We start from the raw sequence: 14862 nt of genomic DNA, 5'->3' as shown, positions 1-14862 counted from the left end.
CTCGGAGGGCCGGGCTCCGAGGAGCCTCCGACGGGCTCGGAGGGCCGGGCTCCGAGGAGCCTCCGACGGGCTCGGAGGGCCGGGCTCCGAGGAGCCTCCGACGGGCTCGGAGGGCCGGGCTCCGAGGAGCCTCCCATGGGCTCGGCGGGCCGGGCTCCGAGGAGCCTCCGACGGGCTCGGCGGGCCGGGCTCTGAGGAGCCTCTGACCGGCTCGGCGGGCCGCGCTCCGGAGCCGAAGGCAGCATTGCCACCCTGTGGAGAGAGGAGGGCAGCGGACAGCTCGGCTGGGTGCGGCTCCCGGCGCTGCCCGGCTCCCCTCGGCACCCTGGGCTGGAGCTCCTCCAGGCCCGGTCCGTCCCCTGCAGAGAGCCCGGCTCCGGAAACGTGAGGCAGCCCCTCGGCCAGCAGCTCCAGCAGCCTCTGCCTGCCCTGGCTCGCGTTTTCCCGAAGGATGTCCGAAGGGACACCCACTGAGGGCCCGAGGTTTTCCCGTGCTCCCGAGGAAGGGCACGGGTGAAAGCAGGAGTGTGCCAGCTCCCGGGAGAGGTGCAAGGCAGCTCTGCCCTTTGCAGCTCTCCCGGCCGGGTCTGTGCAATGACTCCAGGGTTTGCCAGGTCCCATGAGACATCCACCCGGAGCACTGCATCCAGGTCTGGTCCTGAGCCCAGGAAAGAGGTGGATCTGTTGGACTGAAGCCAGAGGAGGCTATGGGGATGCCCAGTAGGCTGCACCACCTCTGCTGCAGAGACTGGCTGAGAGAGCTGGCATGTTCAGCCTGGAGAAGCGGGCAGACCTTAGAACACTTCCAGTACCTAAAGGGGGCAGTTATAGAAAGGGAGAGCAGCTTTTACACAGACAGTGTTAGGTCAAGGGGAGAAAGTTTTCGATTAAATACGAGGAAGAAATTTTCAGTGTGAGGGTGCTGAGGCCCAGGAACAGGTTTCCCAGAGTTTTGGAGGCCCCATGCCTGGAAGTGTTCAAAGCCAGGTTGGACGGGGCCCTGAGCAATATGATCTAGCAGGTGCTATCCCTGCCTGTGAAAGGGGGATTGGAATGAGATGATCTTCAAGGTCCTTTCCCCACCAAACCAGGGATTCTATGAAAAAAACTGCAGATCAAGTGCCTGAACAACAACCACCGACCGGCTGCACTGGGGCTTGCTGAAGCAGTGTCCAGAGATTCTGCACATCTCCTGTGACAAACGCCAGCGCCATTTGCCATGTGGTAAATCTGCCTTCATTCCCCTCACTCCTGGATGATGGTGAGGTTTCATCTCTTCTGTGCTTCCCACGTTGCGAGGTCACTTCTTGCCAATGCACATTTATTGTTGTGACAGCTTTGCTTTGTGTAATTATCTGTTTATCAGCCGCCAGCCTTCTCTTACTAAGGAGCTTGACGCCTTCTTTTTTATTCATCGCGCCTGATTAGTCCTGAAGATAGATATCAGGTTAAACGAGCTTCCTGGGCCAATCAATCAGCTCCGGAGACGGCACCTCTTGTTGCTCAGTGAAACTCCCCTGCTGCCCTACCTGTGTGGGGTGATTGCCTTTCCCTTCCCCCGGGACTGCAGCAAAAGCATCCAGGAGGCTTTTGTTTGGCTTTTGTTAATTGAAAGGTGAAAACTCTTCTAATTAATGATCCAACTACAGGGCCTCATTGTGTCATTATTCCTTATTGATGAAAAAGGAATAACAGCCATCGGATAAATTAGGGCAGGCACGTTAGGACCTTCACAGTGTGCCTAAATTGCATGTGTTGGCTCTGAAGGACTGAGCATAAAGGGGCTCATTAAGAGTGACTTGATGACCAAAGGGATACCCAGAATTACTGTCCCCTGCTATTAGATGTGTCTGTGGTAAGCCAGGAGCTCTTTGTGCCCTTCCTCACGTCCTTTCAGGAGCTGACCCAGCTCTTTTGCTGGTAGGGCCCCCCCTCATTCTTTATGTATAGTTATATGATATTATATCCATCTTTTTTCTTACCCAGCTTTGTCCTCTAACTTAGTTCCTTCTGCACCCCCGTGTCTTTGTCAGAGAGAGTACCCAAAGACAAGAACTCCTGTCCCTGCTCACTGAGCACTCCCAGCCTCCTCTGCAGGATAAACTCTCCCCTCTGCTCTCTTTCTATCAGTCTTTCTCTGAATTCCAGGGTAAATTCATCTTTCTTGAGGATGTGTGACCCACATATGCAGTATTCCAGGCAAGGACTTGTACAGACCTTGTGTGCTGGTAATTATGTCTCATTTTACTGTATCTGGGGAAAGTCTGTGCCATCCTTAGGTTACCCTGCTGCCTTTTGGATAACTGGACCAAAGAGGGTGGCTGTCCTCACTAGCTCCCTAGCTCCCAGTGTGTACCACAAGCTCCCAGCATGGTCTCCAGTGTCCAAATGTAGGATTTTGCACTTCTCACAGCATTTTATTCCATTTCTGCTGCTTCTCGGAAAAAAATCAAACAAAACAAAACAAAAAAACCTCTGTGATTCTGCTCTCCACCGACCAGATCTCCTGAAAGTGCCGCAATGGTTAATGAAATAAATAAAATGTTTTCTTTTTGGGCCATTAAAGAAATGTCCTTATGTCCTTAAAGAAAATCTGTCCCAAGACCTACCTTTGAGAAAAATGTTTATTAAGTTCCTTGCTTGCTGCTGTCTGCCTGTAAATGAATTCCCTATCAACTTTATTTGTTCATCTGTTGAGAAACAACTTTTCTAGTTTCACCAATGACTTCTTGCAAAGTACTTTCTCAAGACTACATTTTCAGGGAGGAGATTTACTGCCCTTGTGTTGAGGGTGTTTGTTAACTTAGCCAAGGAAACACAAATCAGATTAATCTGGCACGAACTTCCTGGCAACACCTTGCAGGATTTGCCTTGCCAGCCTTCCTTTTAAACTGTTTGGGACTCTGAACCTTTGTCTACAGAAATCAAAGCTGCCTTTCCCTACAGTTTGAATAGTCCATGAATCAAATCTTCCTTCTGACAGCAGTCTCTGAAGTGTCAAACAACTCACCGTGTTCAAGTCTTTCCCAGATTCCTACTCTGTGTGTTCCCACCTCCCACCCCAGCTTTTTTTTTTCCCCCCTAAAGATGGGGCAGACACTCCACTTAACCAGTCAGAGGTTAAGGAGAATGTGAAACACTTGAACTTGAAAAAAATTGTGTTTGAATGGAAACTTTCTTCAGTTGCATGAAACCCACCTTTTTGCACAAAACTGAATAATTTAAAGACTTATGGAGACATTTCCTCTGAAGCACCAATCCACTTGTCCCTGCTCAGTGCACAGAATAAACTGAGCAAACTTCTGCTCTGGCTGAGGTGGTACAGCAGAGGCTACAGCCAAGTCAGCCCCAAACTTGGCTGAGATGAAGATGACATCTACAGTCTGCTGCCAGCACTCTGAGCAAGGCGGACAGGAGATATGAGTGGAGCACAAGCAGTAATCCCAAAGGTGTCCTGAGGGCACGCGAGCTGTGCACGCACGCACACGGCTATTTAAGGGCTTTGCAGGATGTCTCACCTTCTGAACCACTCTGAACCAGGCACGGGCATTCTGCAAGCCAAGCAATTGCAGGGGAGGGAGATCCAGGGAAGACTGGCATTTTTATATAGGCAATAAATCCTACTTCATGAAGAAACATGTTGAGGTAAAATTGCCAGTGGCTGTTTTAATAAGTATTTATTATACATAAAGGGATTTGATTCATAAACGCAGTAATTATGTCTTTACTACAAAGCGGTACAAATATAAAGCCTCCTACCTACTACACTGAAACTGTAATTGCATCTCATTAAAGAATATCAGCAAATCAAAATTAAAAACTTGAGCGGGGGGAGAAACTACCCAAAGTCTTGGTGGTTAGACATTATGGGCTTTGTGTTGTGCCATTCAATCAGCCTAAATACCTCGTAAAACAGGGTGAAGCCCTGAAGAACTGGGTGGTGTCTGGGCAACCCAGAAGATGGCTTTGCTCACCTAGGCAGCAAGTTTCCAAGGAGACCTGTCCACATAAAGGGCACAACAGAAATCTTGGATTTAACCTCAGACAAGTGGGAATTCCACCAGAACCTTCCATGTTCTGGTGCATGCAATGCAATTGCACCATGCCAGTCATGGCAGAGCCACAAAGGAAGATTAAGCCCTTCCTAGTCCAAACACAGCTGAGGGATAGGTTGAAATAAGCATTTCAAATGTTATTTAAGTGCACACCTCTGAAGACAGAGTCTTTTGTGTTGTGGCAACAGAGAGGTGTAACATCACAGTATTCCTCTACTGCAGGCACCAAGTGGGCAGAGGGTAAATTAATGTCACATAGAAAAATAACAGCCCTGAGGTTCAGGCACTGGTCACAGAGGTGCCAGAGCCTAGTGATGGTTTTGCCCTCCAGACTAACCTCATTACACCTGGCCTTTGCCAGGACTCCTATTGCTCCTTACTAGGTCTTCTCCCAGCATCTCTGGAGTTTCAGCCTTTTACCCTCTGCTGTGTCCATTGTTGTGGTTTTGGGGTAAGGGGTTCTCCCTCCTCCCATCCGTGTCTCATCCCTGGGCAGTTTGAGTGGCTGAAGGCACCAGGCTCTCCTCACTGTGTTCAAGACGAGTTCCTTGTGGTCCAGTACAGCTTTTATTGCCCCAAGTCCTTTCAGGCCCAGCAGCTGCCCACCTCATGGCCAGCCCTGCTGTGAGAGCACCTCCAGAGCACGGCTGGAGCAGTGTCGCAGTTATCAATGCAACTTTCCTACCAAATGTTCTTTGGTCTAATCGCTTTCTTAAACTACACAAACACAATCTCTGCACCACGATCAATTATTTAACAGAAAATGATGCATTGAGTTAGAAACTAAATACCATTTAATATGCTTCAGGAATTCTAATTGAGAGATTTCACTGTACTGCTAATGAAAACTTTAACTTTGCAGTGTTTTCAAATCTTCCTTGAATATAGATAAGCCAATATCTATATACATTCTTTTAATGTCCGGAATTATTTTGCCATTTTAATGTAATCAGTCTTTCTATTTTGAAGAGGATGCCCTTGTAGGTTATTTGTTTTCCTTCTGTTTTGCAAATTGTTCCCTTTTCAGGATTGTTTGTTTAGTGTCAAGAGGTTATTAAACAAACCAAGCACAGTCCTTAAACTAATCAGCTAGAAGTGACAATAGAGATCAGGAATAATTCAATATTAAAGAGGTTACTTTTAAAATTGATCTGAAAATGTAACGCATTGGGGAGAAGGGGAAGCACAAGCACATCCCTTAATAAAGTTGAAAAGATGAGCTGGAGGGACCAGATGCTTTAAAAGCATGAGCCAGAAGCCCCCATTGATGGGAACAGTTGAGCTCCAACACACCACAGCCAATTTCCACATTCATACATGTTCTCCCCACTAGAGTGACTCAAGCAAAACCTCCACAGGCCTCGCAAGCAGGTGAGGGCTGCCTTTCCACCAGCCTTTGCTATCATTCTTCAGTCTTTGGGATATTTCTCTAGGTACTTCATATGCTGCCACCACTTAGGGTGGACCCTGACTGTTGACCTCAACACTGCAACTGGTCTTTCTATGAAAAGGCTGAGGGGGTCTGTAAGTCTGGGTGTCTCCAACAGACCTCATTAGCTAATTAACACAAATCACTGTGGATCTCTGCCCACACAACTTTTGACACTTTTCTCAGTGACTGCTCTGAAGTTTTTTCAGCACATTGCCTTGGGCACAGTGATGTTCCCCCTGGTTTACACACTTTCTCTTCTCTCCTTCCACTGGCCCACAGCTGGTCAAAACACAGAAAGGGAACGAGTACGAAATCATCCACTAAGGGACTTTCTGAAGGAGTTTTAGTCTGAGTCATTTTGGCTGGGTGCTAATTCTTATGTAGTAAGGACCATACCTCTGCCAAGGACTCAGCAAACTCCTGGCACTGTAAGTAGTATTTTCCATCCCAAGGGCTTTACATCCTTCCCACAGACTTCTGCCTGAGGAATGCAGTGCAGGAATGAGATCTGAGATGGCCAAGTGTCCTCTTGCAAACACAGTGCCTCTAGGACCAGCAGCAGGTCACTGTGGCTGCCTGCAAAGATCAAGCTCAGCAAACCACAGGCACTGCTGGGCTTGTCAGCAGTTACAGCCGGAGCCAGGCTGTTGCTGAGCACTTTCAACCCACCTGGCTGGTGGGTCATCCTGGACCTTTCCTGATGGGACAGCCCTGAGGTCTCCTTTGGTGCCTCATCACAAGGTCACTCACAGTTCCGAAGGAGTGCTCCTTATCCCAGCTGCATCCACACATGCAGAGCATGGCCTCTCCTCACGCACGAGGACACAGCAGGCAGTTTGGGAAGTACATAGGAGCTACCTGCCCAACACTGCCCACCCCACAAGCCCTTGTGCCCACCAGCCCCCTATGAACAACCCTCCTGTTGCCCCATATTTAATCAGTCCACTGCTCCCGATCGAAGCAGAGCAGAAAGCTCTGGTGTCCCTGGTTTCAAACACAACTGACATGTTGAATTAACATAAAATCACCCTTTCATCATAATTTTGGGCAAAAGATCCTCCAGCCAGGCTATTTATACCAAAGACATGCAGCACAGAACATGGCATGAGTCCTCTGGTGCTCCTCGCTCCCGGTGCTAATTGTTCGGGAAGTGTCATCAGGATCATCGCTCTGCTCATGTTGTGACTGACTTTGGGAAAATTAATTTAAAGGGAGCAGCTGGTCACAGTCCTGATCTTTCAGAGGCAGCAGCACCATGCCTCACAGTGTGTTTCTGCCTTGTGTAAGGATGCAACAAGCAGTGGCAGAGTCCCTATGCATGGGAGTGACCCTTTGCATCTTTAAAAAAGAGTAAATATTTAAATTCTCACTTCTTTAGTGCAGGAGATGTTTAGAAATCCCTCTCTGCACTCTTCATGTGCCCATCAGCAAGGGGCACAGCAAACAGCCTCCAGCAAAGCTGCTGCTGTGGAAACTGCTGGCTGGGCACTTTCACAATGCTGTAAGTGGGCTTTGGGGGTTTTTGAATATTTTTCTTCTTCTTGATGTCACTTGAAATCATATTTAAGCTGAAGTGAAAAAAATAAGCCAGTCACAGGAGCAGATTTTGTGAATGTACTGGTCTCATTGAACTTAAAACTTCCCTGTTTATTTAAAGCAGCTGAGGGGAAGGAAGGAAGAGTGGAAGGGCAAAATCAGACAACAAAGCTTCTGTTGTAAGCCTGAGTAGTGAGAGCTGCTGTCTATCACAGACACGGACTCTTAAAAGCAGAAATTATATAACCACTGAGGCAACCAAAAACCAAGTGCCACTTTCCCTTTTTAAGATATTTGGGATACAGCTGTCTTCAAAACATGGAAATAATGTATGCATTAAGAAAAACTTGCAAACCCAGGTGATGAGTAGGACATTGAAAAGAGGACAAACACCACAATCTAAGTCACTTTCTTTGTTACAAACCTGGGATAAACAAAGCTGTTTAATAAATATTGATATTGTTTGTACATCCTGCCCTTGGAAATGAATAGCAAAGTGATGAACTGGTCCCTTTCCCTCTCTGAAGAGACACTAAGCTCTACACTGTGCATCTGTATGCACCCCAAACTGGTTTTTAGAGAAAGCTGGAAAAGAAGACCACAACAACATTAGAATATCCATAACAGCTTTTGGAAGTGTTTATCTAACACCAGCCTTTACTCATCCGTCTGTTTAATGCCTAGGAAAATCAAGCTTTCCCAGCACGGAATAATCATAACAATGATTATGCTGGGACCAAGGAGTTATTGCAAGGTGGCTCTGAGGGTTCCCTTGGATAATCCCCTTGGGCAGGACAGGGCTGTTCCCAGTCAGAGTGCACTGCTGTATCTTTAAAGGCTCCTTGGTAGACCCAAAGCTCGTTCACTTTCTATTCCAAACTGGTCTTTGCCTTCCTTGGGACATCTCCTACAAAACCTTTCAAGCTGGGTTTTGGCTTCATGTTTCACTACTACCACAGACCTGAGCATCCCTTCCCTCCCATATCTCCCACTTCCACTGTATGCAAAGCTGATCCATTGCTACAGGCTCAGCCTCCCTTCAAACCACTGTCCTGCCAAAAGAGCTCTGTGCCCCACAGCCAGCTCCCCACACTGTCTCTAAGAAGGAACACAGTGACATTCCCACAGCAGTGTTTGGTCTTGCTCATTCCAGCTGAAGCTTTTTAAACATGTGTCACTGTGTTCTGTAAATATTGAAGCAAAGCTCCAGGGCAGGGAGGCACATCCCCTGCAGCCACAGGGCTGCAATGCAATGAGCTCACCAGACCACCCCACCTGGCAACCTAACAGCGTCCCTTAATTCACAACACCTCAAGAACCCAAAGAACCCACCATGGCAATGGCAGAGGCACAGTTAAACCAGCTCCAGGCTCCTGTCCTGCTCCCATCAGGAGCCATCAAGCCAGTCCTAACTCTGGCCGGCATCTCCAGCACTGCCGCTGGGAACTGAGGCTTTTTTCCCTCCTGTCTCCGCAGGCAAGGACAGCGCTCCCCCAGCACCAAGGGTACTGCTGCCACATCAGGCAGCTGACTGCTGGATAGATCCTGCCTTTTTTCCATCCCACCTTCTGCAGAGTCCCTGCAGCAGAAAGCTGCAGAACAAGAGGCCAGGTGACTTCAGGGGGTGCCTCTCGTTCTGCAGGTTTCTATTGCAGGGGTTCTGCAGAAGACTGGATGAGGAAAAGAAAATGATCCTACAGAGGAACTGCTCATTTCTTCAAGGCTGTAAAAATAATGAGCATAACCCTGTCAAAGCCTATTGTCCCAAACTCTGCAAGGTCCCAGCAGGTCAGCACCCCAGTAGTGCACAGGGGATGGCCTCCTGTTCCTCGATGGAGCAAAAAGGCAGGCTTCAATATGTTTGGAACAGGCTGCCAGAACTTCCACAAGGTGTTTAGCCATTTTGAGTCTCACAGTGAGGAGCTTATAGTGCGGTAGGTAAACATTTCTTTCCTCATTTTTGGCTTGAAATTGAATTCCAGAGCTTTATGCACGTTCTCATCAGATACTCTCTCCTTGGAAATGCTCAAGGAGTTCCCTGTGATTAAGCTGGAGCAATTTAACAGCTTTGATAAGCTGGGCAGGAATGCAACTGCTCCTTCAGCTGGAAGTTTCTTCTTCACACCTGATGGGTGGTAACCATGTGCAAATCCTGTCATTGCTGTAACAATTCAAAGTCTGGCTCCACCGGGCTCCAGTGGCTCAGCCTTGAGGAAACAACCTTCCTGGAGGTTCAAGTTAACACATTTGCCTTTTCAGTTCAATAGCCCCACTCATGAGGGGTGAACTCCCAGCTGATGGGACAGCTGCTTTCTAGAACACCCTGGCTCAGTCACTCACAATTGCCAAGCCCTGAGCTCCATCAGGCAGTTGCACCTCAACCATCAGCTCCAGCATCCTTGCCATGACAGTGAGAGCAGCTGCAGGCTTCAGGCTTTGGCTGCTCTTTGCCAAGTGCCAACCCCCTCAGGAGAGGAATGTGGCTGGTGAGTGAAGGTGCTCTGGGCCACAGCCCCAGCTGCCCTCTGTCCCCCTGCCCTGGTGGAGGGAGAGCATGGGGTGAGTTACACCCACCAGGACAGGGAAGGAGAGTGGAAGGCACCAACTTGAAACCCTCTGACATCCTTGCACAAGCACAACACACTTCTGGACCCACAGCCAATGCACCCTCGATGCTCATTGTGCAAACAGTGCTGGCAGTACATGCCACAGCTGTTTGTTTTCTCTGCCAGTCAGATGATGACAGGATCTGCTAAAAACTATCTTCTAAATGTGCACGTCTCATTTAAACTACCTGGGGGTGTTTAATTATGGCTTAGCTCTAACACAGACTGCTGCATCTTATTTTATAGAAGTGCCTGGGTGAACCCCAAGGCTCTGTGCCCTCTCCTGCACTACACCACTGGGATTACATAGGGATGTACATAAAGGATATTTACAGTGCCCTCTGCCTTCCCCTGCTCTCTCTAGAATAATGCAGTGCTTAGCATCATTTATTCTGTATATTTTTTATTATCATCTTATCAGCTTCTCTGGTGGTGGAGAGGTAATTTGCATTTAGCAGCTTGCCTTGAAGAGAAAGCAAAAATTAACATTCAGGTGTAGGTAGAACAAGAAGTATGAGATAATATAAGATTCTTTGCACTCACACTAACCATGCATCATTCCGCCACAAGTTTTTGTCCACCAAGCTTTGGCAGAGGCAGCATGAAGATTTCCTCTTAGACAGCAGCTGGGGGCAAAACCATTGAGCCCAGTCAGTGTGTGCACAAACCACTACACAAGCAAGTCTGGTGGGTGTCTGCATCAGCAGGTAATGCCTGATGCACTCTTCTTCCCCATCCCCACGTATGTTCATCAGTGTTCCTCTCACAGAGCATTGTTTACTTTGCACTCTGATTTTTTTGCAGGTCACAGACCCTCACAGCTCTAATCTCTCCAGATTACACTGGTTTGCCTCAATTTTGGTATGTTTTTTATCTCTCTAATTTTTGGGTGACATCAAGGATGAAATGAGACCTGAGAGATACCCTTCATTAAGCTTAACTGCTGAACACAGGGGCAGGGGGTTCTCTGGTTTAGTTTAATTGGCTAAAAACCTACCAGGAATATTTTTAAAAGGCTTTACCCTGAGGGTTGCTATTAGCAGAAGTTTCCTCACTCTGCACCAAAATTTGAGAATCAGAAGGCTAAAAGAGCCATGTCAAACCATTCTCTTTTTTTGCCTCCTTTCTCCATGCAATGTGGAACAGGCTAATGTTGATTTGCATTAAAATCATTTTAATCAGCAGACCACACAGATCCCTTTTGAAGAAGGTGGGAGTTCTGCCAAGGTTTCACCCTCTCTGCAGCACAGCCTCACTTCCTCACCCTCTGGACTCCCACTGCCTGCACAGGCTAAAATAAAATTGTCCCATGGAGATCCCACTCCTGTGGCTGCTCCCAGGTGGCAAAGACTGCACCAAAACATGCAAATTTGCAGTGTGGTTATTTGACACTGAAGAACTCTCACTTCTCCATTCCAGACATGTTTTTCAGAGGCACTGTAGTACTTGCAAAGACAAGGCTTGGTCACCTGCACCACAGGGGTCCCAAACACAGAGCAAAGTGACCTGCATTGCTCTCTGGGTCCATGCTTAGAGATTCCCTTTTCTCCATGGGAGCTGAAAGGGGAGAGCATGAGAAAGGTGGGAAAGGCCAGAGGCAGTAGCTGAGTCCCACTGGACTGAAGAAGGGACCCAGCCCAGGAAGTGACAGATAGAGATGGGAAGTGACAGACAGATAGAGAGAATAGATAGATAGATAGATAGATAGATAGATAGATAGATAGATGATAGATAGATAGATAGATAGATAGATAGATAGATGATAGATAGAGATAGATAGATAGATAGATAGATAGATAGATAGATAGATAGATAGATAGATAGATAGATAGATAGACAGATAGATAGAAATAAAGAGGAGCTGCTGTGCACAGCACAGATCACTCATCACTGCAGGACAGGGGTGTGGACACCAGCCTTGCACGTGGTTTGGGAAGCAGATGAACTCATGGAGGAAACAATACAAAGTCACCACATCAGGCTCAGCAGGTCTGAGCCAGGCTCCAGCAAGATGAGACCAAGGAGCATTGGAAATACAACATTTAGCTTGTGGCCTGGGTGATGGCAGGGAGCTGGGCACCCCTGCTCCAGCCACGTTTTCACAGGCACCAGAGCACAGAGGACAAAGTGTGCCCTGGAGGAGGGGAGATGAGTAATCCCACCAAAGAAGGGTGATTTGTCTTCCTAGAGACACATATGGGCCATGGTCTATTTCAGTTATAGAGGGGGAAAGTCACAGAAGCACAGAACAGTTTTGGTTGGAAGGGACCACTGGAGGTTATCTTGTCCAACCTCCCTGCTCAGGCAGGGTCCCCTAAAACATTACTCAGGATTGTGTTCCAGCAGCCTTTGAATAAAGTCCAGATAACTCCATGAGTCACAAATAGCTCTACAGCCCTGCATGCAGCTATCACCAAAATAAATGCAGTCCCTGTGAGCCAGGAGCAAGTCAGAACAATACCCCAGAGAGAGGCTGGAGGAGGAACCCTCTGTTGGTCACAAAAAGCAGGCATGGCTGGAGACTGCTTTTACACCTGTACTCTGCTGGCATATTGCAAGCCAATCAGCCTTGAAGTACACTCAAAGCTACACTGTTAATGCCAGATTTTAACCAGTGCTACTATTGGGCTGCACAGATGAGCTGCCCACGGGTCAGTCCAGCCTGCTCTTGGTGACTGCAAGTGACACCAGACCTGAGCAGGAAAATCTGCCACACTCCATCCCTGTGCCAAGTCTAGCTCCATCCCTCTGTTGATCGCTTTATTGACACAACTGGGAAGTTCACAAATCAAATCAAACAGTGAGGAAGAGTTAAATACCACAAAACTACCAGATGAGTAACAGAGAAGAAGAAAAATAAACTCTTTTTTTCCCTTTTAATTTAAGCCCAGAATCAATCTGGGAGGGATATGTAATAAATATATTAAGCAGATGTATGTATAGTTCTGCAGTACCTCCGCTGGCTTTATGTGACATGAATTTCTAACGCAATTGAATCTGATTTCACTTCCCAATGACCTCATCTCAGTCACTGTCACACATCCCATGCTGCCCCACCATGTGATGCTGGCTCAGCCAAAGGCCAGGGCAGCAATAGCTGATGGTACCACATCCTCCTGCACTGCATCCTCCTGCACATCCTCTTGCACCACAGCCACATCCTCCTGCACCACATCCTCCTGCACCACATCCTCCTGCACATCCTCCTGCACCACATCCTCCTGCACCACAGCCACATCCTCCTGCACCACATCCACATCCTCCTGCACCACAGCCACATCCTCCTGCACCGCATCCTCCTGCACCACATCCTCCTGCACATCCTCCTGCACATCCTCCTGCACCACATCCTCCTGCACCACATCCTCCTGCACCACATCCTCCTGCACATCCTCCTGCACCACATCCTCCTGCACCACATCCTCCTGCACATCCTCCTGCACCACATCCTCCTGCACCACATCCTCCTGCACATCCTCCTGCACCACAGCCACATCCTCCTGCACCACATCCTCCTGCACCACATCCTCCTGCACCACATCCTCCTGCACATCCTCCTGCACCGCATCCTCCTGCACCACATCCTCCTGCACCACATCCTCCTGCACCACATCCTCCTGCACCGCATCCTCCTGCACATCCTCCTGCACCGCATCCTCCTGCACCACATCCTCCTGCACCACATCCTCCTGCACATCCTCCTGCACCACATCCTCCTGCACCACATCCTCCTGCACATCCTCCTGCACCGCATCCTCCTGCACCACATCCTCCTGCACCACATCCTCCTGCACCGCATCCTCCTGCACATCCTCCTGCACCGCATCCTCCTGCACATCCTCCTGCACCGCATCCTCCTGCACCACATCCTCCTGCACCACATCCTCCTGCACCACATCCTCCTGCACATCCTCCTGCACCGCATCCTCCTGCACCACATCCTCCTGCACCACATCCACATCCTCCTGCACCACATCCTCCTGCACCACATCCTTCTGCACCACATCCTTCTGCACCACATCCTCCTGCACATCCTCCTGCACATCCTCCTGCACCACATCCACATCCTCCTGCACCACCTCCTCCTGCACCACACCCTCCCGCGGCAGGCTCAGCCCTGCTCAGCTGCGAGGGACGCAAGGTCTGGGTCTGGAGGTGGCTGATGCATCACAGGAGTCACAGTTTGTGACTCTCAATGAAGTGTGAGTCAGCACCACCACTGTAAACCCTGTCCTGAGGAGGCTTAAATACAGCAGCTCTGGCCCAGGATGGAAACAAGGCGAGTCAGATCCTTGTGAATGAAGTCAAAGCAAACTCAAGCTGAGACTTGAAAAGCATGGATGTTTTTACAGTGGGGTTTCTTTTTACTTTTGAAAAAAAATATTATCGTTGTTCCATTTGATAATCTGAGCTGATAGGAGGGAAAAACAAAAAAGTCCACAAGCAGGATGCCCAGACTATGCCATCCCCTTTCCTTTTACACCTCAAAGTTTCCTTTCAATGAACACTGTATTTTCCACATATAGGATTGACACACCTGGAAGTGCATTAGGACTTGAAGAGGAGACCTCAGAAAGCCCCCACAAAGCCAGAGATGCTGGACAAAGGGGCTACAGGAAGAGGAAAATTAAGTAGTAGGGATACAGAGCTTTGAGATAAACCTCTGCAGTTTGAGATAAACCTCTGCAGGTAACTCACACAGTTACCATTGGCAAGTTACATAGGAAAATACTTGAGGTTTTGACAGATGTTTTTAAACATACAATCTGTGGATTATACAGATTTAAAAAAAAAAAAAACAGTAAAAAATTCAGAGGCATTCTCACTCGGTGTGGGATACTATGGTGAAAACACTGAGTGTTCAGTTCTGCTTGGGGTGAATGGAGCTGGGTGCTGCTGCATCAGGTACATACACACAGCACTCCTGGAGCTCAGAGGTATTTCAGTTTCTCTTATTCATGAACTTTAAAGGCACCTGAGTGTTAGATGACTGCTGATCAGCAGGTCCATATTTCCATCTTCTTACCATAGATGCAAAACCAACATGCTCAGATGCAGAAACAATGTGCTCAGATTTGCAGAAGCTATGCCAAAGGAGCACCCAGTGTGGTGAGAACACCTCTGCACAGTCATTCAGTAGGATTTGGGGGGATCCTGGACATCATGAGCTCCAGCAGTCTGGAGCTATGGATAACAGGGCTTAGCTCTAGGAACTCGCTCCCTGCAAGAGTCC

Source organism: Agelaius phoeniceus, chromosome 7 (assembly GCF_051311805.1).
Source record: "Agelaius phoeniceus isolate bAgePho1 chromosome 7, bAgePho1.hap1, whole genome shotgun sequence".
Classification (NCBI taxonomy): domain Eukaryota; kingdom Metazoa; phylum Chordata; class Aves; order Passeriformes; family Icteridae; genus Agelaius; species Agelaius phoeniceus.
Note: the sequence above shows the minus strand (reverse complement) of the source record.